Source organism: Acomys minous (genome assembly GCF_964271855.1).
Source record: "Acomys minous genome assembly, chromosome: 8".
Taxonomy (NCBI): Eukaryota; Metazoa; Chordata; class Mammalia; order Rodentia; family Muridae; genus Acomys; species Acomys minous.
Genome location: NC_140489.1, coordinates 105209030 through 105235672, shown reverse-complemented (window position 1 = coordinate 105235672; position 26643 = coordinate 105209030). Strand labels below are relative to the sequence as shown.

The 26643-nt window shown below is 41.5% G+C and overlaps 1 long non-coding RNA gene across 2 annotated transcripts in view; it reads left to right on the top strand.

Moving 5' to 3' along the window:
- The first annotated feature begins 6267 nt into the window (after positions 1-6267).
- The window catches only part of LOC311603817, a 45858-nt gene continuing 25482 nt past the window's right edge, over positions 6268-26643 (top strand). Inside the window, exons 1-2 of one of the 2 annotated variants that reach the window (XR_014781274.1) lie at positions 6268-6418; positions 26445-26545. This is a non-coding gene — a long non-coding RNA (uncharacterized lncRNA). Of the gene's footprint in view, positions 6419-24043; positions 24110-26444; positions 26546-26643 lie in introns of those variants that run through there. The other variant, XR_014781275.1, reaches the window with a different exon arrangement.

Here is a 26643-nt window from a genome sequence, read left to right as displayed (position 1 = left end):
TGCAAGTTTCAAGATTTCCTTGTTTTTAATAGCTGAATGGTATTTCATTGTGTAAATGGAATACCACAGTTTTTTTTATCCATTCTTCAGTTGAGGGACATCTAGGTTGTTTTTCCAGATTCTGGCTATTACAAATAAAGTTATTATGAACATAGTTGAGCAAGAATCCTTGTTGTATGGTGGAGCATCTTTCAAGTATATGCCCAGGAGTGGTATAGCTGGGTCTTGAGGTATAATTATTCCTAATTTTCTGAAAAATTGCCAGATTCATTTGCAAAGTGGTTGTACAAGTTTGTACTCTCACCAGCAATGGATGAGTGTTCCCCCTTCTCCACATCCTCGCCAGCATGTGCTGTCATCACTTGAGTTTCTGATTTTAGCTATTCTCAAGGGTGTAAGATGAAATCTTAGAGTTGTTTTTATCTACATTTCCATGATGGCAAAGGACATTGAGCATTTATTTAAGTGTTTCTCAGCCATTCAATATTCCTCTGTTGAGAATTCTCTGTTTAGCTCTGTACCCCAATTTTAATTGGATTATTTGGTTTGGTAGTATTTAACTTCTTGAGTTCTTTATACATTGTGGATATTAGCCATTTGTCAGATGTAGGGTTAGTGCAGTTTGTAGGTTGCCATTTTGTTCTGTTGACAGTGCTTTGCCTTACAGAAGCTTTACAGTTTCATGAGGTCCCATTTATTAATTGTTGATCTTAGAGCCTGAGCTGTTGGTATTCTGTTCAGGAAGTTGTCTTCTGTGCCAATGAGTTCAAGGCTCTTCCCCACTGTTTATTTTAACAGATTGCATGTGTCTGGTTTTATATTGAGGTCTTTAATCCACTTAGACTTTAGTTTTGTGCAGGTTGATAAATATGATTCTATTCACATATGGATCTATTTACATTTTTCTATGAGTGGACATCCAGTTAGACCAGCAACATGTGTTGAAGATATTATTTTTTCCCATTGTATGTTTTTGGCTTCTTTGTCAGAAATCAAGTGTCCATAGGTGTGTGGGTTTATTTCTGGTTCTTCGATTTAATTCCATTGACCCACCAGTCTGTTTCTATGCCAGTACCATGCAATTTTTTATTACTGTTGCTCTATAGACAGCTTTAGATCAGGGATGGAGATTCCTCTAGAAGATCTTTTATTGTACAGGATTGTTTTTGCTATTCTTGTTTTTTTTCTTTTTCCATATGAAGTTGAGAATTGTTCTTTCAAGGTCTGTAAAAAACTGTGTTGGCATTTTGATGGGAATTGCATTGAATCTGTAGACTGCTTTTGGGAAAATGGCCATTTTTACTATGTTAATCATAACTATCCATGAACATGGGAAATCTTTTCCTCTTCTGATATAGTCTTCACTTTCTTCAAAGACTTGAAGTTTTTTTTTCTGTACAAGTCTTTCACTTGCTTGTTTAGAGTTACTCCTAGATACTTTATATTACTTGTGGCCATTGTGAAGGGTGTTATTTCCCTAATTTCTTTCTCAGACCTTTTTTTTGTATTCAAGAGGGCTACTGATTTTTAAAGAAATAAATCTTGTATCTGGCCACTTTCTTGAAGGTGTTTATCAGCTGTAGGACTTCTCTGGTGGAATTTTGGGAGTCACTTAGGTCCACTATCATATCATCTGTGAGTAGCAATACTTTGCCTTTTGCCTTTCCAATACAGATCCTCTTTTGTTGTCTTACTGCTCTATCTAGAACTTCAAGTACTATATTGAAGAGGTATGGAGAGAGTGAGTAGCCTTGTCTAGTCCCTGATTTTAGTGTAATTTCTTTGACTTTCTCTCCATTTAATTTGATGTTGGCTTTTGGCTTGCTGTATATAGCCTTTATTATGTTTTGGTATATGCCTTGTGTCTCTGATCTCTCCAAGACTTTAAACATGAATGGGTGTTAAATTTTGTCAAATACTTTTTTCAGCATCTAGGGAGATGATCATGTGGTTTTTTTCAGTTTGTTTATATGATAGATTACATTAGTGAATTTCCATATGTTAAACCATCCCTGCATGCCTGGGATGAAGCCTACTTGGTGATGGTGAATGATATCTTTGATGTATTCTTGGATTCAGGTTGCAAGTATTTTATTGAGCATTTTTTGCGTCAATGTTCACAAGGGAAATTGGTCTGAATTTCTTTCTTTGTTGGGAGTTTGCGTGGTTTAGGTATCAAGGTGATTTCTGGCCACCCTTCTTAGCCTTTCATTACCAGCTCCTGTCTGCCTGACTTGATAACAGCACAGCAAGAGCTCAGTCCTGGACTTACATGTCTTCCCTGGAGTGATAGCATCCATGTGCTTAGTTCATAACTCCTTTTGTGCCGGTGCCTCTGAACTTCCACCTCCTGTGTGGGCCTCTCCATGTTCCAGCTACCTGACAGCTTCATTTCAGCATCCAAAGACACCGTGAATTGAACATATCTAGAGCCACGCTATCTACAAAACTGAGGCAGAAGAGTAGGGTAGAGAGTGAGATGTAGAAGGCCTTACAAAATTACCATTATGAGAGAAACAAGTTGGCAAAAGGAAACCTGGAAACCCCTGGCTGCACAGGCACAAGAGCAGAAGCGCTCCAGACTAGAAATGACCTCTGCCTCTTTACACCAACGTGTAACAGGTAGAACATGGGTCCCGCTCAAACTATGGCACCAGCCAAGGACAATACAGGCCGTAAACTTCAAACCCCTACCCAGATCTAGCCAATGGACAGGACATTCTCCACAGTCGAGTGGAGAGTGGGGACTGACTTTCACACGTACTCTGGTGGCCTCATATTTGACCACGTCCCCTGGATGGGGAGGCCTGGTGGCACTCAGAGGAAGGACAGCAGGCTACCAAGAAGAGACTTGGTACCCTATGAGCATATACAGGGGGAGGAAGTCCCCCTCAGTCACAATCATAGGGGAGGGGAGTAAGGGGAAAATGGGAGGGAGGGAGGAATGGGAGGATACAAGGGAGGGGACAACCATTGAGATGTAATATGAATAAATTAATAAAATAAAATTTAAAAAAAAGAAAAGAAAAGAAAAGAAAAAAAACCACACACATTATGAATATGATCCAACCCAAGCATGGTCCTTGACTGGTGCTTCAGTCTCCACAAGCCCCTTTAGGCCCTGTTTAGTTGGCTCTGTTGGTCTTCTTTTAGAGATTCTGTTACCTCTAGGTCCTTTTATCCTTCCCCCCACTTTTCCACAAAAATCCCTATGCATCGCCCAGTGTTTGGCCGTGAGTCTCAGCATCAGTTTAGAACAGCTGCTGGGTGGATCCTCTCAGAAGACAATTCTGCTAGGCCGCTTACATGGATGTAGCCAATGGGCAGCTGAGGCTTCATGTGAGTCCTCTACTAATGGGAGCTGGGGTTGTCTCTGACATGGATTCTGTTGTCTGCTTTTTGATTACTTCCCCCTGACAGAACTGCCTTGCCAAGCCACAAAGGAAGAAGGTTTGCTCAGTCCTGATGCTACTTGATGATCTGGGGTGAGTGAGTGGCTCCCCTTTTCTGAGAAATAGGGGAGGAGGATGAGGGAAAGGAGGAGGAGGGTGGGGTTGGGGGGAAGAGGAGGAAGCGGACAACAACCGGGATGTAAAGTGAATAAATAAATTAATTAATTAATAAAAAAAGAAAAGAAAAGAAATTGAAATGATCCAAGAGCCACATGGTAAGGTGACAGGGATGCTCCTGCCCTCTGTGCAGGGGGCCGCTGAGCTGCCGGAACTCTCCTGCTCCAGTTTCCATGCTTCCTTTCCCCTCCAAATGCACTATCCCTGCTTGGAAGTGCATCCTCTCTCAATAAATTCTCCACCTTGTTCCTCACCATCTATATGTCTGCATCCAGATCTTTATTCTGTGGTGCTAAAAACTAGATACCATTGTGTAAATTTCAGTGTCACCATCATTATCTGTTTTCTGGATGACACGCTGGCCTCTTACTGGTTTATTCCACACAGCGGGCAGAATAATAACCTTGAGATGAGACGTATACTGTCTCTTCTCTTCTGGAAAGTTTCCAGAGGCATCCCATCAAATCCTCGCCATGGTTTACAAGGCCCTGTGTCATCTGATCTACCCCTTACCCATCAAGTTACATTCTCCCAAAGCCTTCATTCTCCAACTATGTGCTTCCTTTTGATTCCTGGAGCACAGCAAGCTGTGTTCCACCTCTGCACTCGCTGCTTCCCTTTAACTAGTGATCTGTTCTCCCCTCATCTCAGCTTGGCTGGCTCCACGGCATCCTCAGGTTTCAGCCTAAGCATTACATCTCAAGACGCCTTGCGCTGACTAACCTACGTAAGGAGGCCTTGCCTCTCTCTTCTCTTTGTGTTTATCTTTGAACTTAGACTCTGGAATTGTTTTCTGCCTCTAGTCTGACTCCTTATCTTATTCTCCTGCCTGGGCTGTGAGCTTTGGAAGGGCACTGGTGCCCAGCTTGGCTCTGCTTTGCTGGGCGGGAATGGTAGGGAAGATGCTGACTGCCTTCCACGGAACAGATCTTGGCGAATGTACATACTTCCATTTGGAAAGCTAATAACCGTGCTCGGGCATATCACCAGAGCCAGGAAGGCAGGAGAGAGGTGGAAGAAGAAAAAGAAAGTTTAGACTTGAGGAATCACAAATATGGGTGACAGACAGACAGTGCCTGGCTCAGGACTCTGTTTCAGTCTAGCCTGACCTGCCTATCACATAGCAAACACTCAGGAAGTGATAGCCGTCATCACTATTGGAGTAGATATTATAATTGACTTCAGTTATTTTCCTCTCCTTTCCTGGCATGCTAATTAAGCATCCTTCTCATTGCCATGTGACTCAGCGTCTTCCTGATGAAGAAGTAAACATCATATCCTCAGTCCAACAATGTCAGGACTGTCCATGAGACATACCATGAGACATAATAGAAAGGGAGAGGATATGATGTGTACTTGGTCCAAACAGAAGTTTTAAGGGTATCCGATACATTTCTACCACGAGAATGCCATGTCTGAGAGTGGAGATGCTCCATCATCAGCCTGCATCCTAAAATGAGAAGGGACACAGAGAAGAGCTGGCATGTAGCTGCTGACATGAAACATCAGAAAAAAAAGTCGGTGCTCGTAATTATACACCACAGAGATTTGGTGATTGTTTGTTATGACAGCAATGCTAACTAACAATATCATCATCTCATAGGAAGAGAGAGCAAGGAAAGACTTTTGTTAGTATTACCTAGTTAGGAAGATTTTTTAGGAGTATTCCTAATTTGATCCCAATGATGATATAAATAAGATAATAGAGATCTGAGTGGGTGATATTCCAGGTAGAAGATAAAGACACAGAAAAGCTCATGCATTCAAGAGAAAGTGTTGCTTGGTGGAGGGATGGAAGGTAAGTTTAGAGGTAACAGAAGTTAAGAGGAAAACGATCCTAAATACAGCTGGAGAGCTACTTAGGGCGGGTCACGGAGGGCCGTTCGAAGCAGCATAAAAAACATTCCACTTCATCCAAGTAACAGTGTGACACCATCTTAGGATCTGTTTTTGTCTTTTAAAAGCCTCGCTCTGGCTGGCTATGGAGACCAGGTCAGAGGGGGCAAGAAGCCCCTGGAGAAGGCAGGCAGGAGTGCAGGTAAAGATGGAAAAGGGAGACGTGTAGGAGGTGTTGGGGAAGTCTCGACAGCCCCTTTCCTGAGGCTGGAGGACAAGAAGTCCACACTAAAAGCTGATATGAGACTCAGGTGGGTGTGTGGATGGCGAGCGCTGGAGGGGAGCAGCTTTGGGGTCACAGAAAAGAGTGTGTTTGGGGCCTTTGGAGCTGCAGGCACCTGAAAACACTGTGACATCTCTTCTGACAGTGTACCCAGCTAATGTCCCCAGCTTCCCTTGCAGCTAAGGGAAACCACTAGAGTCTTACATCCATTAACGGAGTCAAGATTTTTTAGAGTTGAGGAAAAATTTTATTATCGTTGTAGGAACCACCACGACGTCTTCTTTCCCTTCCTGTTTCCTGCAATGAAAGCTAGTGAACTAAAGCAACAAGTAAAAAAAGTCAACAGGGTTTCAGCAACCTTGAGCCTGATGTCTTGGACTTGCTCAAACTGAGCTGGAGATATAAACTTCAAGCCTACAGGTGGTCTATAAGTTTAGAAGAGCAGGCAGTGTGTTTGGAAGGAAAGTTGAATGAAAATCTCCAAGAGAAAAGGACAGAACCCTGATGATTATCACCATAGCATGATATGAATAACCTAACAATATGTGGTTTTTTTTTTTTTTTACCTTTTACAGAATAAAGTATTATAAAAATAAGGCCTGGGTTGGAAAGATGGATGGTAGAGTGAGTTCCTACCCTGCAAGTATGAAGACCTGAGTTTGGCTGTTCAGCATCCATGTTAAATACTGGCTAACACCAGAGTTGGGGGAGCTGGTGGGGGTGAAGACAGGTGAGGCCCAGGAGCTTACTTGCCAGCCAGCCTCACCTTATAGCTTGGCTCTGTTCCCATGAGGCACCCTGTTTATTTAAATAAGGTAGGTTGAGGAGGCCATTGACCTCTGACACCCCACATGCACACACATGCATGGATGTGTAGACATAAGCACAACATACACATACACACATGCATGCACATGCACATGCACCTACATGCATTAAAGGGCTTTCAAGAGCCATCTCAGATCTTAATCTTCTTAGATTACCTTGTATTCTTTTAAAAATACATTTCATTTCTATTTTACGTATATTGGTGTATGCAGTGCCAGAGATCTGGAGTTACTGATGATTGTGAGCTGCCATGTGGGTGCTGGGAATCAAACTCAGGTCCTCTGGAAGAGTAGCCAGTGCTCTTAACCACTGAACCATCTCTCCAGTCCTGTGGTTTGTATACGTCACCAACACATCACTTGGTTCCATATTTTATGATGACAGTAACAGGTGTCAGGTTGTGGTTTTTGTTCAAATGGTATACTATCTGTATTGTTCTGTGTTTTCTTCGAAAAAGGTTTCCTTAGGCTATCCATGGTATCACACAGACTAGATCACTTCTTTGAGCTGCTTCATGGTCCTTCAGTGTGATGTGTATCTGTCCATCCCCTTCCATGGGATGCCCCAGCGATCCAGTTCTTCCAACTAGGCCATGCCTCCTAAAGCTTCTTTTATCTCCCAGTAACACCAGCAGTGGGGGGACCAAGCTTTCATAAACGCAAGTCTTGGGGAGACAACTAAGATATTTCAGATCCATTATCTGCCCCCTTTCAGTCTGCCCATGGCTGTCCTATTTGGACTATGAAAAGTGCATTGAGATGCTCTCTAGCCCTCGGCCTTGCCACTGAGAGATCTGTGGTGGAAGATGCCGTAGTAGCTGAGGGCATGAGGCTGGGTGTGTTGAGATAGTCACTTTTGTGACTTGGCCTGCGGAGTCACTTTGGGATGGCCGTGTTTCTCTATGAAGGGACATGTCTTTTCATGGTAGCCATTTTTTAAAAAGTTTTTGTTTTTTTGTTTTTTTGAGACAGGGTTTCTCTGTGTAGCCTTGGCTGTCCTGGACTCACTTTGTAGACCAGGCTGGCCTCGAACTCACAGGAGGCCTCTGCCTCCCATAATGCTGGGATTACAGGTGCCACTGCTCTCGGCTCACGGTAGCCATCTTTACCAACTCCTTTTCTGGATTCTGGTAACTGCTCTCTCCTCCTTGTCTCATTTCTACCCTCCCTTCCCCTCTACTCCCCTTCCCTCCCCTCCCCTCCCCTCCTCTACTCTCCCCTTCATCCCATTGTTGCTTACTCTGGGGCATGGCACGATTCCTTATGATGTCCCTAGACTTCCCCATAGGGCATGTGAAGACACCTTGTACTAAACCTCTTTGAACCATCCTCATCCCAGCCCGCTGTTACTTTCCCACTGGGATTCCAGCAGACAGCACATTGAGATTTTGATTGAATTGTATAGAATAGATCGTTTGGTGGGGGGCGGGGGGGGGGAGAGATGAACACAGCATTGAATATATCTCCTTCTGGTTTATTCATGACTAAAAAAAAAGTCTTTTAGGCAGTGCATGCGATACACACCTGTAGTTCTAGCGGAGGCAAAAGGGCTGCTGTGGTTATGAGGCAAGGCTGGGCTGCATAGCCAGTCTTCATCTCAAAAGCAAAACAAAGACAGACGGAATGCACAGAGAAGTTCAATGAGTGGTTTTTTTTTTTTTAAATCATTTTTAAAATCACTTTTGTTAGATTTAGTTATGGATTTTGTTTCTTTTAATGTAGAGGACATCTCTGCTATGCTGTTAGCAGGTAACGCTAGCTTGTGGGAAAGCCATTGACTTGGGGAGACGCGATGGTCTTGCCTCTGAGCACTTGGCAGAGCACTAGCCATTTCCAGCTCATGTCCTCCAGGTTTGCGGCAGTTTCATGCCCCCTCCAATAGTTCCTATAACTTTCATTTCATTGTCTTGTTTATATGCCTGTTTTAGGGTTCAATTCACAGGCTATGCTGGAGAATACTGTTAAACATGGATTATTCCCCTCCCGCCCCCCGATACTGATAGTTGTCTGCACAAAATTAAAAAAAAAACTTCAGCTTCTTATACCCAATTTATTAAAAGTTTTAAGGATAATAAATAGCTGCTGGAATTTTATCAAATGCCTTTTCAGCAATTTCGGGGCACAATCATATGTTTTAATTTTAATTCCTATTGAGGTTTTACACACACATTTGTTAAAAAGAAAAATGGTCTATACAGCTTTTAATAAAAAATGGTCTACCCTAACTCTCTACTCTCACAATCCTTACTCTTCTGATTCAACCATTTTCGGTTGTTTATTTATTTTTTTAGATTTACTTTATGTGTCAAAGTACTTTGCCTACATGCATGTCTGTGCAGCACATGTGTGCCTGGTGCCCTCAAGTGTCAGAAGAGGACATTTGGTATCCTAGAAACAGGGTTGTGGATGAGCCACAGTGTGGGCGCTAGTGAATAAACCTGGGTCCTCTGTAAGAGCAACAAATGCTCTTAACCCCTGAGCCATCTATCCAGCCCTCATTTTAAATTTTCCTTTTGATTATCTGCCTTGAACATTTTAATTTCATATGTAATACTCTTGCTTTTAGTTTTGAAAGGTTTCTTCTACCTATTAGAGGCTAATACACTTTATTTTGATTTTTCTAAGTTCTTCTCCCATTGTGACATAATACACAAGGAAAAGATTTCCCTAATGAAGTTTAAAATTAATTAGTATTTGTAGTATCTATCTGCATAGAGCCAAAAGAGCGTGGCTTTATTTGTCTTTGCATTATCTGAACCCCATGTTGCTATTGATTCAAATTTCATGTTCAGATTTTTATTAAAGCCTTTCTTTATGTTTTTAAAATTCAATACTTATTTAAGCCTAATGATAAGCTTTTTTGATTTGTTTCTTTGATCTTTCTTCTTTTTAAAACATTATTTAAAGTTTTTATCAAATATTAAGTATACATTTCATAATACTTATAAAATATGTATAAAGTACAAAATGAAAATTCAGTGGCTGCATAAGTACCCCAAATCCAGCACAGGCAAAGGAACATTGCATTACTTTGGAATCTCCTTCAGGACATCCTCCTGTTCTTTTTCTTTTCTTCTTTCTTTCTTCACTTTACATTCCAATCATAGGCTCCTCCCACCTTCCCTCCCAGCTCTAGTCCCAGCCAGCCTCCCTCCCTCCCTTTTTCCCTTGACCCCCTTCTTCTACCCCTCAGAAAAGGGGAGCCCCACTCCCAACCCACCCCAGTACATCACGTCGCATTAGGACTGAGTGTGTCTTCTTCCACAGTGGCCTGGTAAGGCTGCTCTGCCAGAGGGAAGCGATCAAAAAACAGGCAACAAAGTCCATTTGAGAGACAGTCCCTGCTCTCCTTATTAGGGGACCCACATGAAGCCTGAGCTGCCTGTCGGATGCATCTGTGTAGGGAGCCTAGGCCTAGTCCACGCATGGTCCTTGGTTGGTGCTTTGGTGTCTGCAAACCCCCTGGGCTCAGTTAGTTGGCTCTGTTGGTCTTCCTGTGGAGCTCCTGTCCTCCCCAGGCCCTTCTATCCTTTCTCCAAGTCTTCCACAAGGCTCCCTGTGCTCTGCCTTATGTTTAGCTGCTGAGTGTCAGCATCTGCTTCGTCTGCTGCTGTCTCAGAGGACAGCTATGCTAGGCTCCTGTCTGCAAACATAGCAGAGTCTTTTTATTTTCTAGTGCACTTTTTTTAATTAGCACGTTTGCTATTCCCTTCTCAGCTGAACTGTCTTATTTAAGTAAGTGGTAAGTTATTGTTACTTTTTATTTTATTTTTTAAAAACTGATTCATCATATTGGTGCATATACACAGGACAGAGCATGCCTATAACTCAGTACCTGTGTTCAGTACGCAGTGATCAAAGCAGGATGCTTAACATTTACAAATGGAGCATTTACCATTTTTGTGTGTAGAGAACTTTCAGAGTCCTCTCCTAGTTGCCTTGAAATACATAATAAATTGTTGTAGAATGTAGTGAACTCACTGCACTATAGGAACTTACAACTAATTATCTTTATGCTTTTTACTCACTCAAGCTTTTATCCACATTTTATGTTATCATTTTCTTCTTTTCTTTTATTGATTTATCATATATAGTTTATGAGACAGGGTCTTGATGTGTACCCCTGTCTGGCCTCAAACTCTTAGAGATCTACATTCCTCTGAGTCCTCAGATCTGGGATTAAAAGTGTGTACTGCAACAGTGGGATCAATTATATATTTATATATAATCTACAAATTACATGTTTCCTAGGTTTCATTTTAGTATTTAGGTAAGGAAAGTTATCTTTTAATATATGTTTTCATATTTAAACCTTCTTCAGTTTTATAAGTTTTACAATTTTGGTAAACGAATTTCATAGGATATAGTCTTTTACAATGAACTCTGCTTGTTTAGCGTATGGTTCGCAGCTTATCAGTATTTTTATGTGTAGTCACCTCATGCATTTACACTGCTGCTTATATTGTATTCCGTGAACCAGCACTCAGGAAGCAGGCTAAATTAGGGATTTAAGAGTACAGACCCTATAGCTAGCTCTCAAGTCTTGGTGTCTGCTGTTTGTTTATTGTTATGATTCATTTTTATTTCATGTGTTTTGGTGTTTTCCCTGCATATATGAGCATTACCCCTCCAGAGGACGGCTGTGGATCTCCTGGAACTGGACTGAGGAGCAGCTGTGAGCAGCTGTGTGGGTGCCGGGAACCAAACCTGAGTTCTCCGCAAGAGCAGCAAGTGCTCTTAACTGCTGAGCTGTACCCATGCTCTCCACTGTTTGTTAACTCTGTGGCAGTGGACGGAGTTTTTAGCCTCTTTCTCTTGCATTGTTCTCATCTGTAACATGCACATAATACTGTTCACCTCTCTGGAGTGTGGGGACTGATTTAAGAATGTAATAGTAGTTAGAACAATTCCCTGTACTGTTGTTCACCCTTATCCATGGCTTTATTTTCTGTGGCCTCTTTTATTCACAGTCAACCAACCACAGTCTGAAAATATTACATGCAAAATTCTAGAACAGAACTCATACAGTGTTTCAGAGCATATTGTAAAGAAAGAACTTTGAACATTGGATTTATCGCTTAAGAAAGATCTCAAAATACTCTTTTTTTCAAATATGGTACTTAGGAGTCAGTGATAATCATTCTGACAGAACATTTAGAATTTTAGCATATCAACTATTTTCTTTCTCCACCCCCCCCCCCGCCACCTTGTTTATTCATTTAATATCTTTACAGCCTGATCCCATCTCCATCCCTCATGCTCTCTCTCCCCTCCCTCCTCCTTTTTCTCAGAGAAGGGGAAGCTCAAGGGGTGTCAATCCACTCAGGCACCTCACATTGGCAGCAGGGGCCAGACAAGGCAGCCCAGCTAGGGGAACGGGATCCAGCAGCAGGCCACAGGGTCTGGGACAGCCCCTGGTCCAATTGTTAGAGGACCAAATGTTGACCACACTGCACATCTGCCACACATGTGCAGGTTAAGTCCATGCATGCGCTTCGGTTGGCGGTTCAGTCTCTTTGAACCCTCGTGGTCTCAGATTAGTCGACTCTGTATGTTTTCTTGTGGTGTAGGTGACCCCTCCAGCTCCCTTTATCCCCTCCTCCCACTGTTCCACAGAACTCCTGAGCTTGGCCTATTGTTCGGCTGTGGGTCTCGGCATTAGTCTCCATCAGCTGCTGAGTGATGCCTCTCAGAAGACAGTTATGCTAGGTTCCTGTCTGTAATCATATCATTAGGGTATTATTAGTAGTGGCAGGGGTTGTCTGTCTCCCTTGGGATGGGTCTCAAGCTGGACAGTCACTGCTTGCCATTCCCCCAATCTCTGCTCCATCTTTACCCCTACACTTCTTGTAGGCAAGACAAATTTTGGGGTTTTTTAATGGGTGGTATCTCCCTTCCTCCACCAGAAGTCCCACCTGGCCTCAAAAAGTGGTCACTTCAGGCTTCTTAGACTCACTTAAAGTTTCAGCTCATTCACCCCCATAGACTCCTAGGAGCCTCCCCTCTCCTGGAGATGCCCCTCCACCAATTTCTATTCTTTTTCCCGGTTCTCCCCGCCACCCTTCCACCCCTGCACCCCAAACACCTGATCTCTAACCCCATTACTCTCCCCCTTCCCATCTACTTCGATCCCTCCATCTACTTCTGTTTTATTTCCTGTTCTGAGTGATACTCAGCACCATCACTTGGGCCTTCCCTGGCATCTTTGGGTCTGTGGATTTAGCATGCTTATACCACACTTTATGGCTAACATCCACTTCTAAGTGAGTACATACCATATGTGTCTTTCTGGGTCTGGGTTACCTCACTCAGGATGATCTTTTCTAGTTCCACCCATTTGCCTCTAATTGCATGGTTTTTTTTCTTGTTTTCTTTTTCTTTCTTTCTTTCTTTTCTTTTCTTTTTTTGACTTTTTAAATCTGAACAGTATTCCACTGTGTAAATGTACCACAGTTTCTTTATCCATTCTTCAGTTGAGGGACATCAGTGTTGTTTCCAGTTTCTGGCTATTACAAATAAAGCTGCTGTGAACAAAGCTGAGCAAGAGTCCTTGTGTGGTAGAGCATTTTTTGGTTATATGCCAAGGAATGATATAGCTGGGTCCTGAGGTAGAGCTACTGCCAATTTTCTGAGAAATCACCAGATTGATTTCAAAAATGGTTGTATCAGTTTGCACTCCCACAAGCAATGGAGGGGTGTTCTTCTTGCTCCACATCCTCACCAGCATGTGCTGTCACACGAATTTCTGATCTTAGCCATTCTAACAGGTATAAGATGGAATCTCAGAGTCGTTTTGATTTGCGTTTCCCTGATGACTAAAGATGTTGAGCATTTCTTTAATTGCCTCTCTGCCATTAGAGATTCCTCTGTTGAGAATTCTTTATATATTTATGAGTTCTTTATATATTTATGACATTATCCCTCTGTCAACTTTTTTTTCCATTCTGTAGGCTGCTGTTTTATCCTATTGACGGTGCCCTTTGCCTTGCAGAAGCTTTTCAGTTTCAAGAGGTCCCATTTATTAATTGTTGATCTTAGAGTCTGAATTATTGGCATTCTGTTCAGGAAGTTGTCTCCTGTGCCGGTGAGTTCAAGGCTCTTCCCCACTCTCTCTTCTATTAGATTTAGCGTATCTGGTTTTGTGTTGAGGTCTTTGATCCACTTGGACTTGAGTTTTATGCAGGGTAATAAATGTGGATCTATTTGTGTTCTTCTACATGTAGACATCCAGTTAGAGCAGCATCATTTTTTTGAAGATGATTTCTCTTTTCTATTGTATGGTTTTGGCTCCTTTTTCAAAAATCAGATGTCCATAGGCATGTGGGTTTATTTCTGGGTCTTCAATTCAATTCCACTGATCAGCTTGTCTGTCTCTATGCCAGAGCCAAGCGCTTTTTATTACTATTACTCTGCAGTACAGCTTGAAATCAGGGATAGTGATGCCTCCAGAAGTTCTTTTACAGTACAGAATAATTTTAACTATCCTGGATTTTTAATTTTTCCATATGAAGTTGAGAGTTGCTCTTTCAAAGTCTGCAAAGAATTGTGTTGGAATTTTGATGGGAATTGCATTGAATCTGTAGATTGCTTTTAGTAACATGGCCACTTTTACTATGTTAATCCTACCAATCCAGGAGCATGGGAGATCTTTTCATCTTCTGGTCTCTTCTTCAATTGTTTTCTTCAAAGACTTGAAGTTCTTGTCACACAGTTCTTTCGTAGAGTTATACTAAGATTTTTTTAAAAATAATTTTTGGCTGTTACAAAGGGTGTTGTTTCATTAATTTCTTTCTCAGCCCATTTATTATTTGTTTAAAGGAGAGCTACTGATTTCTTGTTTTAGTTAATTTTGTAAGCTACTCTGCTGTAGGTGTTTATCAGCTGTAGGTGGTCCTTGTAGAATTTGGGGGCTCACTTATGTATAGTATTATATCATCTCTAAATAGCAATACTTGGACTGCTTCCTTTCCAATTTGTATCCCCTTGATGTTCTTTAGTAATTTTATTGCTCTAGCTAGAATTCCAAGAACTATATTGAATATATATGGAGAGAGTGGGCAGCCTTGTCTTGTCCCTAATTTTAGTGGAATTACTTTAAGCTTCTCTCCATTTAATTTGATGTTGGCTGTTGGCTTCCTGTATATCACCTTTATTATATTTAGGTATTTGCCTTGTATCCCTGATCTCCCCAAGACTTTTAATGTAAAGGGGTGTTAGACTTTGTCAAAGGATTTTTCAGCATCTAATGAGATGATCATGTGTGTGTGTGTGTGTGTGTGTGTGTGTGTGTGTGTGTGTGTGTGTGTGTGTGTTTAATTTCAGTTTGTTTATATGGTGGATTATATTGATGGATTTCTGTATTTTGTACCATCCCTGGGATGAAGCCCATTTGATCTTGGTGGATGATGTTTTTTTATGTGTGCTTGGGTTCAGTTTGTGTGTGTTTTATTGAGTATGTTGCATCAATGTTCATAAGGAAAATTGGTCTGAAATTCTCTTTCTTTCTTGGATCTTTATGTGGTTGAGGTATTAGAGTGACTATGGCCTTATAGAATGAATTTAGCAATATTATGTTTCTATTTTGTGACACAATTTGAGAAGCATTGGTTTTAACACTCTTCTTTGAAAGTCTGGTGAAATTCTGGTCTGAAACCATCTGGCCCTGGGCTTTTTTTGCTTGGGAGACTTTTAATAACTGCTTATATTTCCTGTGAGGTTTTAAGTCCATTTAGAGTGTTTATCTGATCTTGATCTAATGTTGGTAAGTGGTATGTATCTAGAAATTCTTCCATTTTGTTTAGATTTTCCAATTTTGTGGAGTACAGGTTTTTAAGTAAGACTTAATGATTATTTGGATTTCTTTAGTGTCTGTTGTTATGTCCTCCTTTTTATTTCTGATTTTGTTCATTTGAATATGGTCTCTCTGTCTTTTGGTTAGTTTGGCTAAAGGTTTGTCTATCTTGTTGATTTTCTCAAAGAGCAAGTTCTTGGCTTTGTTGATTCTTTGTGTTGTTCTCTTTGTTTCTAATTTATTGACATCAGCCCTGAGTTTGATTATTTCCTGCCATATACTCCTCTTGGGTGTGCTTGCTTCTTTTTCTTCTAGAGCCTTCAGGTGTGCTTTTAAATTGTTAATATGAAATCTCTCCAATTTTTTTATGAAGGCACTTAGTGCTATAAACATTCCTCTTAGCTCAGTTTTCATTGTGTCACATAAGTTTGGATATGTTGTGCCTTCATTTTCATTGAATTCTAGGAAGTCTTTAATTGCTTTCTTTATTTCCTCCCTGACCCAGTGGTCATTGACTAGAGAGCTGTTCTGTATCCATGAGTTTGTAGTCTCTCTCTGTCTCTGTCTGTCTGTCTGTCTGTCTGTCTGTCTGTCTGTCTGTCTGTCTCTCTCTCTCTCTCTCTCTCTCTCTCTCTCTCTGTGTTCATTTTACATTTTAGTCATTGCCCCACCCCTCCTCATCTTCCAAACCTCCTCCCCACTCTCCCCCCTATTCCTCATAAAAAGGGGAGCCTTCTTTCCCATCCACCCCAGCACCTCAATTTGCATCAGGAATGAGCATGTCCTCTTCTCCTGTGGCCTAACAAGGCAGACCTGCCAGGGGTAAGTGATAAAAAATTTGGCAACAGTCTATGTTAGAGACAGGCCCAACTCCTCTTACTAGAGGATCCACATGAATCTTGAGTTGCCCATAGGTTGCACCTTTGTAGGGGGCCTAGGTCCAGTCCATGTATGGTCCTTGGTTGGTGCTTCAGTCTCAGCAAGCCCCTCTGTGCCCTGGTTAGTTGGCTCTGTTGGTCTTGTGAAGCTCCTGTTGCCTCCAGGTCCTTTTCTCCTTCCCCCTACTTTTCCACAAGATGCCCTACAAGTCACCCAAAGTTTGGCTGTAAGTCTCAGCATCTGTTTCAAAGGGCTGGTGGGTGAAGCCTCTTAGAAGACAGCTCTGCTAGGCTCCTGTTTCTATTGGTTTTGAAGTCCAGCTTTAATCTATGGTAGTCTGATAATGTACAGGTATTATTTCAATTTTCTTATATCTGATGAGGCTTGCTTTGTGACCAACTATGTGGTCAATTTTGGAGAAGGTTCGTGAGGTGTGGAGAAGAAGGTATATTCTTTTGTGTTTGGGTATAATGTTCTGTAGATATCTGTTATGTCCATTTGATTCATCACGTAGGTTTATTTCTTTATTTCTCTGTTTAGTTTCTGTTTCGATAATTTGTCCATTGGTGAAAGGGGGGTGTTGAAGTCTCCTACTATTAATGTGTGGGGTTTGGTGTGTAATTTAAGCTTTAATGATTTCTTTTTTAAGAAATGTAGGTACCCTTGCGTTTGGAGCATTGATGTTCCGAACTGAGATATCATCTTGGTGGATTTTCCCTTTGATGAGTATGAAATGTCCTTCCCAATCTCTTTTGATTAATTTTGCTTGAAAATATTTTATTACCTATTAGAATGGCTGCCCCAGCTTGTTTCTTGGGACTATCTGTTTGGGAAACCTTTTTTTCCAGCCCTTTACTCTGAGGTAATGCCTATATTTGTTGCTGAGGTGTGCTTCTTGTATGTAGCAGAATGTTGGATCCTGATTTTGCATCCATTCTGTTGGCCTGTATCTATTTATTCAGGAATTGAGTTGATTGATGGTGAGAGATATTAATGACCAATGATTGTTAATACCTATTATTTTGATGGTAGTGGTGCTGCTGTGTGCATATGCGCATGCATGTGTGTGTATATGTGTGTGTGTGTGTCTATGTGTGTGTGTGTTTGTGCATGCATGTTTCCCTTCTTTTGTTTTTGCTGATGTGGGATTATTTAGTTTCTGTCTTTTCTTGGGTGTAGTTTTTTCCCTTGGGTTGGAATTTTCCATCTAGTATTTCTGTAAGGCTGGATTTGTGGATAGATGTTGTATAAATTTGGTTTTGTCTTGGAATATCTTGTTTTCTCAATCTGTGGTGATTGAGAGTTTTTCTGCATATAGTAGTCTAGGTTGGCATCTGTGATCTTTTAGAGGATGAAATACATCTTTGCCAGTCCTTCTAGCTTTTAGATTCTCTTTTGAGAAGTCAGGTGTAATTGTGATAGATCTGCCTTTGTAAGTTACTTGACGTTTTCCCCTTGAAGCTTTTAATATTCATTCTTTGTTCTGTGGACTTAGTGTTTAATTATTATGTGGCAGAAGGATTTTTTTTCTGGTCCAATCTATTTGGTGTTTTGTATGCTTCTTGTATGTTTATAGGCATCACTTTCTTTATGTTGGGGAATTTTTCTTCTATAATTTTGTTAAAAATATTTTCTGGTCCTTGGAGCTGTGACTCTTCACTTTCTCCTATTCCTATTATTCTTAGGTTAGGTCTTTTCATAATATCCCAGATTTCCTGGATGTTTTTTGTCAGGAAGATTTTAGATTTAACATTTTCTTTGTCTGTTGTATCAATTTCTTCTATTGTATTTTCTTTGCCAGAGATTCTCTCTCCCATCTCTTGAATTCTGTTGGTGATGCTTGCATCTGTTGTTCCTGTTCTCTTCTCTAGGTTTTCCATCTCCCGGATTCCCTCAATTTGTGTTTCCCTTATTGCTTCTACTTCCATTTTCAGGTCTTTGACAGTTGTATTCATTTCCTCCACCTGTTTAATGTGTTTTCTTGTATTTTTTAAATTGATTTATTCATTTCCTTATTAAAGGTCTCAACCTGTTTGATAGTATTTTCCTATATTTCTTTAAGCTATTTCTTCATCTCCTCTTTAAAGGCTTCTATCATCTCTATAAGGTTGGATTTAAGGTCGTCTTCTTGTGCTTCAGCAGTGTTGGGATATCCAGGGCTTGCTGTAGAAGAACAGCTGGGCTCTGGTGGTACCACATTGCCCTGGCTCTTGTTGATTGTGTTATTATGCTGGCCTTTAGCCATCTGGCTGCTCTTGGTGTTGGCCAAATGTTCCTGATGCAGGACTCCTCAGTGAGTCCCGCAAAGCCTTGGGCCTGACAATGGAGTTCAGGGAAGAGCCTGCTGCTCACCTCTGGTAGCTGTGCCTCTGATGGACCTGAATGTTCCTGGGGTCCTGCAGACATCTGCTCTCCTGACTATGCCCCAGGTGGATCAGGAAGGTATGGAACAGGTAGCAGGGGCTCTGTGCTGACTTGCTACACCGCTCACCCTCCCCCAGGCCTCCTCAGGATGCACCTCACCTCTGCTGCCTCCACTGGCTGTGCCTATCAGATTATTTTAAAAGCATTCTTACATTACACCTGTACATAGCTGGAAGGTCAGGAATTTAAACTCATCCTTTGGCTACAAAGCAAGTTTAAGGTTAATCTGGGCTATATGAGACATTGCCTCAGTAACATCAAATAAGCATTCCATGGTTTTAAAGTTTGGCTAATAAGCACAAAATATAATAGGCTTTTGCCTGACTGACTTTCTGCTTACTCTTTGTATACTTAATTATAGTGATTTATTGTAGATATATAATTTCAGAGTTATTTTATTTAACATCTGACATGGGAAAATTATTCTTCATTATTAATTCATGTTCACATAATAAAAAGGATTAAACTTTTTTTTCTGAGAGAGAGGGTGTCTTAGTTAGGGTTTCTATTGTTGTGAAGATTAACCATGACCATGGCAACTCTTGTGTAGGAAAACATTTAATTGGGGCTGACTTACAATTCAGAGGTTTAGACCATTATCATCAGAGCAGGAAGCATGGTGACACACAGGCAAATATAGTGCTGGGGAGGCAGCTGGAAGTTCTCCATATGGAGCAGTAGGTAGCAGGAAGAGACAGTGAGCCACTAGCCTGACTTGAGGTTCTGAAACCTATAAGCCCACCCTCCAATGACATACTTCTAACAAAGACACACCCACTACAACAAGGCCACACCTCCAATTATTCCACTCCCTATGAGCCTATGGGGCCCATTTCAGACCACCACACAGGGTTTTACTATGTAGCTGTGGTCAGCCTGAAACTACGTATATCAGGCTGGACTTAAACTCACAGAGATCCACCGGCCTCAACCTCTCAAGTGTTGAGATCAAAGGCATGTGTCACTGTACCTGGCTTTTTGAAGGATTTTTCTCCATTTTTATGTGTTCAGGTGTTTTGTTTGCATATATGTCTGTGCAGCATTCACATACAGTGCCCACCGAGGCAAGAAGCGAACATCCGATCCCCTTGCACTGTGATGTAGACGGTACAGTAGACAGTGTTCCTAACCACAGAGCCATGTTGTCTGTAGCACCTAAACATTTACTTACTTATTTATTTATTTATTTAGTCTGTTTTTGGGTGATAGGAGTAGCAAGCATGATATGGCACATGTGTGATGGTCAGAAGACTCAGCAGAAGTTGATTCTTTTCGTCCACCACGTGGGTCACAAAGATTGAACTTAAGTCATCAGGTTGGCTGGTGGGTGCTTTTACCCACTGAACCATCTTAATAGCCCAAGAAGATTAAATTTTATTATAGGCATTGCTCTGCAGAGCATAGGGTGGCTCACGGCTTGCTCCGCAGAGAGTTTGTCTCTTAGGTGTGGACACTTAGGACCTGGGTCCTTATGGAAAGCCCCTAGGCTATTGAAAGAGTTCCTTCCTGGAGACTATGGGACTTCAGGCACCCTCCTTTCACTTTCTGGCCACAGGCTAAGAAGTTTTTGCTCTTCTGTGCATCCCTAATGTGGTGAGCTGCCTCACCACCCAAAGCAGCAAGGACCACTAATCACAGACAAGATGTCTAAATCTGTGATGTAATTGTTTTCTCTTTATGAACTATCTCAAGTATGGATATGCATATAGAGGAAAATAATAGGTTAGTAGGGTTTGGTATTACTTGCAGATTTTGGCATCAACTGAAAGTCCTAGAACATATGTGCCACAGATAAAGAAGATTACTGTGTGTCTTATAAACATTGTATAAATAGAGGTATTACCATTTGCATAACTAAGCCAGGTATTTATCCATTTAGCAGCCAATGAATACTTTTTACTCTCTCAGTGCTCCTCTGAATGTCCTTACATATGTCCCATGGTCCACACGCATGTTTAAACATAATAGTTTAACCATGGAATCATAGAGGGGAATATTCTCAACTGTGTCATGTCACGTTGTCTTCTCTGTCTTTTTAAACTGTGAGTCCCAACCTTGTCCAACTGAATGTGGGAGTCAGAAATAACTTGGCATAAGCAAAGGTTCTGAACATAGACCGGCTAAAGATTAATTTCCAGTCAGGTGTGTGATGACTCTGAAGCATCTCTGGAAGTGCATGTCTGTGTGGTATCACATTGCTTCACAACAGCCTTGTATGTGACAGAACAGACATGTAAACTCTGCATTGTGCATGACATTGTATCATATGGTGTTGACAAATGCTGCCAACACCTTAGTCCAGATGTTTTGTTTTCTCTTGTTTGTTTTGAGACAGGGTCTCACTATGTAGCTCTAGCTAGCCCAGAGATCACAGAGATCTACCTGTGTCTGCCTCTCAAGTACCAGGACTGAAGATGTACTTCTCCATGGCTGTCTGCCTCATTCAAGACTATCATATGCTATGGATTCCAGCGTTTTCAGTATTCAAGAAAGTTTTTGCTTTTACATGAACATAATAGTTTAACAGTGGAAAACAAAGACCTTTTAGTATTTTTACTCAGCATGCAGTTATCAAATTAGTATAACTTTGGGTTGTATTATGTTAGAATATTTGAGTTTAAAAATTACTTTTTGAATTGCTGGCCTGAGTCTCACACACACACACAAAATGTTAAATGAGTCTTGGCTTGGTATTAGGATAGAATTTCCAGCAATTTCTGGAATGGCCCTAAACACACCTGTCATGCTGCACCATCCATTTGTGTGGAGCAGCACTCTCAGCTTTGATGATTATAAAATGAAAATATCGAACAAGTCAGAAAAAAACATCAGAGATGTTCTGTGTCCAACAGTATCAAATATTGAGCCAAGACTTAGTAATCCATTTTTAAAAGATTTAACAAAAAAATATAATCACTTCCCCCACTCTCTCTCCTCCCTCCTGCCACTCGCACGTCCCTTCTTTAACCATTGTTATTACATGTACATATAAACAATAAATGTATAAACGCAACCTGCTGAACCTGCTCAGCAGTGGCTGTGTGCGTGTTTCTAGAGCTGGCCACTCGGCCCTAGAGAACCAATCATCTGCCTGGTTCATCCCTGGGCAGAGCAATTCTCTCCTCAGCTAGGCATGGGGACCTTGTTGACAGCTTCTCCTTCTGTGTTGGGACATCAACTGTTGTTGGAGTTGTTCAGGTCTTGTTTAGGCAGCCATGTTGTTAAGATTTCATGGATATAGCTTCCCTGCCACAGCTAAAGGCACAGTCTTGCAGTTGACTTTCTAGACTGGCTCCTACAAGTTTTCTGTGCCCTCTTCCTTGATATTCCCTGAGCCTTAGATGCAGCGGTTGTGTTCTAGATATGTCATTTGGGGGTGGGCACCCCGCATTCAGTTGTGCTCTGCATTTTGACTACGTTTAGCCTAATTCTATAACATCCTTTTTCTGGCACAAAAAGAAGCTTCTTTGGCAAGAGGTGAAATCTATACTTATCTGTGGGTGTAAGTGTTCAGAGTGAGGCTGGGAATCATATCAGCTTGGGAAAGTGGGGATAGTAGGTTCTTCTCTCAGGCCTATGACCTATCCAGCCATAGATAGCTCACTAGGTTTACAGCACCAGGCATGATTTCCTTCTCGTTGAAGGGGTCTGAAATCCAATTAGACAGCTGTTGGTAACTCCCAGATGAAAGAGTCACCATTTCATCACTGCGGAAATGTTTCCAGGCCAGTCATTGCTCTGGTTCATGGCCTTTGTACCTGGGTAGGACTAGCGAATGCTCTTCTTCCTCATCAACTTGCACAGTACCTCTTGATACTCTAAGAGCTGATTCTCAGGCATGAGGCTTCGGGGTTAGATTGCTCCAAGTTCTGTGTTCATGGTACATTATGTCTTCAGTGATAGGGCTTATCTTCACATTCAAAGAGGCCAGCAAGGACAACGACAATAGCCTATATTGTTTGGGGGACTTCTTAGACTCCCCGGCCCACAACTTGAAATGAGCTTTCTCGTGCATGGCACTGTGGTTTTTGTTAGATAGTCCATGGCTCTTGTGGGGAGCATTATCATCCCAAGTGGCATAAAAATATATATGCACACATTATATGTGTATTATATGTAATTTTAGTTAAATATAAAATAATGATCCCTTGTATCCTCTTTAAGCATGCTTAGTGATATTTAGCCTCCCTCCCTCCTTCCCTCCCCCCTTTCTTTCTATATTTATGTCTCTCCTTTTTTTCCAGTTAAAAGCCCATTTTCCCTATTTCTCTCTTCATGGCCCCTATGTCCTATTATTCTCCACTCTGTAGTGCCACCCTGACCAGTCCCTCTGTAATTTTCTGGGTATTTTCCTGTGTTTACTCTAGGTTATATACTGGCATTTAAAGATGTAGAACTAAGAACTACAAATAAAAGCGAACAGGAAAAGCGTGTCTTTCTGGGTCTGGACTATCCCACTCAGTACAGTATATTTTTTCAATTCATTTTATTTACCTGAAAATTCTATTTTTCTTTACAGCTGATTAGTATCCCATAGAATATGTGTAGCACATTTTCATTATCCATTCTTTAGCTCGGAGACATTTAGGTTGTTTCCGTTTCCTAGCTATTGTGAATAGAGCAGCAACGGACATGGCTGAGCAAGTTTCTGTGGAGTAGAATTTTGAGTTCTTTGGATGCATGTTGACCCAGGTCATATGGTAGATAAGTTTTTGGCTTTCAGGATTCTCCACACTGATTCCCAGAGTGTCTGGAACAGTTGACAGTCCCACCAGTAGTGATGGTTCCTCACATCCTTACCATCGTCTGTTTTGTTGATCTTAGCCATTCTGAGTAGGATGAGATGGGGGCATCTCAAGAGTTGTTTTAATTTGCATTTCCCTAGTTGCCAAGGATGATGAACATCTTTTGAGAGACTTCTTAGCCATTTTTTATGAGGTTCCACTTGTCAACTTCTGGCCTTGGCTACTGGATCAATAGAGTCCTAGTCAGAAAGTTCTTTGCTAAATCTGTAGGGAACTGCTTATGTTTTATTCTAGCAGATTCGGATTTTTTGTTGAAGCTTTTGATATATTTGGAGTTGGTTTTTGTGAAGTGATAGATATGGACCTGATTTCATTCTTCTGTATGTGGATATCTATTTTCCCTGGCATGGTTTATTGAAGATGCTGCCTGTCTTTTCTCTAGTGTGTGCTTTACACATCTGTGCCACGTATCTGATTGCCGTCATTACGGTCACTCATTTGGGGGTCTTCTGTTTTGCTTCATTGGTCTACCTGCCTGTTTTTGTGCCAGTACAGTGCTGTTTCTATAACAGTAGCTCTATAATATAGCTTGGTCATGAGCCGTGGGTGTAGAGAATGCTTCTCTTGAATGCTTTCTCTGTACTGTGCTGGGCATTATTCTAAGAGATTAAATGTTTTTACCAACAGGGACAGTTTTGCTTACAAGCCTAATGGCCTGAATTCCACCTCTAGAATGCAGATAAAAATGGAAGAAGGTAACCAACGGCACAAAACATCAACATTAACTACTACTAACTACTATATAATGCTACCAACTAATATAATTTACTACTAATACTACTAACTACTAATACTACTGTGTGTGGGGGTTTGAATAGGTGGCCTCCACAGGCTCACATGTTTGAATGTTTGGCCCACAGGGAGTGGTACTATTAGGAGGTGTGGCATTATTAAGAGGTGTGGCCTTGTTGGAGGAAGTGTGTCACTGTGGACGCAGGCTTTGAGGTGTCATGTATGTTCAAGTCTGGCCAGTATGACACAGTCTCTTTCTGCTGGCTGCAGACCCAGATGTAGTACTTTAAGCTCCTTCTCCAGAACCATGTCTGCTCGCATGCCACCATGCTTCCCTCCATAACAATAAGAGACTAAACCTCTGAGACGCTAAGCTCCCTCAGTCCAATGTTTTCCTTTGTAAGAGTTGCTGTAGTCATGGTGTCTCTTCACAACAATAAAACCTCAACTAAGACACTGTGTATACTTGTGTCACTGACACTTAGCAATTCTTGCTCTTATAGTCATTTAAAAAAATATATAAAATTCTTCCCGAAGTTCTGGAATGTGCTAGTTTCTTTCTAGGTGGTGCTTTCAAGTGTTTCTTGGTGCATCATGTAAGAAAACATACTGGGCCTGGCAGGTGGTGTAACCTGTAATCCCAGCACTCAGGGAGACAGATGCAAGGAGACCTCTGTGAGTTCGAGGAGGCCAGCCTGGTCTACAAAGCAAATCCAGGACAGCCAAGGCTACACAGAGAAACCCTGTATTGAAAAACCAAAATACAAAACCAAGTAAAAAACAAACAAACACACAAGAAAGAAAGAAAGAAAGAAAGAAAGAAAGAAAGAAAGAAAAAGAAACCAATAGCAGTTCCATTGGTTTTCTGACATAGTGAGCCATCAGCTTTTCAAGTAGCTGATACTCTGGAATATTAAAGAATAGCATGATTCATAGGTTTAGATCCACAAATTTCTTTCCTTTTTCTTTTTCTTTCTTTCTTTCTTTCTTTCTTTCTTTCTTTCTTCTTTCTTTTTAAATAGGGTTTCTCTGCATAGCCTTGGCTGTCCTGGACTTGCTTTTGTAGATTATGCTGGCCACGAACTCACAGAGATCTGCTTGCCTCTGCATCTGTGAGTGCTGGAATTACAGGCATGCACAAAATTTTTATTTATGTGTATTTATGTAAAAAACAATGTAGGAGTTTGGCATAGTATTTGGGAAAATCAGCACTGATGAGAACTTCAGTATGTGCTGTGCATGATTCCAAGTGCTCCCCATGTATGAACTTACTTGTTCCTTAAGGAACTCCCATGAGGCAGGTACTATCATTATCCCCATTGTATTGATCAACATAACAAGGCCCAGAGCTATCAAGTGGTGTCCTATTTTCAACTCTATTGCTGTGATAGAACACCGTGCAAACAGCAACAGCAGGAGGGAGCAGGCTTGCCTAGCTCACAAGTCCATGTTCAAGTCCATCACTGCAGGGGTTCAAGGCAGAAACCTAAAGCTCCTTGTCCACTGTCAGGAGCACAGGAAACAAATATGTGCATGCTTCCTGCTCAGATGGATTTCTCTACTCTTCTACAGTCCAGGACACAAACCCAGGGACTGGGACCACCTGTAATGTGCTGAGTCTTCCCATCTTAGTTCAGCCACATGGGCATGCCCACCTGGCAACCTGATCTAGGCAGTCCTTTACTGTGCCTACCTTTCCACGTGGTCCTAGCTTGTATCAAGTTGGCAATTATATTACCCACTGTGAGCAGCTGCCCAAGATGACAGAACCAGAAGTACTGCTGAACAAAAAAAAAACCTTCAGTTTTCGTCTATACATGAAACTACCTCTCCATCCCTCTCCTCATCAGTGGACCAGATTCAACAAACATGGCTCCCTAGAGCATCATCCACCACTCGGAGGGCAGCCCGAACTATGGAGACTGCCACAGCTGAACGCCAATTAGTCCTGCTAACAAGACCCTTGTGACCATCAGCATACAACTAGAGAGGAGGACCTGGGATTCACGCTTTCCCCAGATCTGCTTCCTGTGCCAACCACTGCTACGGGATTCTGCTGTTGAGATTAGACAGTTATGAGCAAAAGTCCCCTGGAAGATGTAGGGCCAGCAGTTTTTCCACCCAGGGCTTGCCTCTCCGTCTGTAAATACATAAAGGCCTATAGGCACCCATAGAGGAGAGGCCAGCTAGAGTCTTTCCCAGTGCTATAGATCCTCTGAGTATAGTTCATGGATAAGTGTTGTTTCAACTTGTTTTTAAATCCCTCTCATTTACTTTTCTCTTTGTTTGTCTCCACAGGAAGAAGATAAATCAATGTTCGTGGTTAACAAATTGAATAATACACAAGTATTCAAAATGAGAGTGCACCCTGCTGTCCACCTAGATAGAGTTCTCTGAAGGCAAGCACTTGTCCTGTCTCTGGCTTTAGTTTTCCTGCAGCTTATTGAACGCCTCTAAATAATGCCTGGGTTACTGCTTCCCGAGTTATGAACCACAG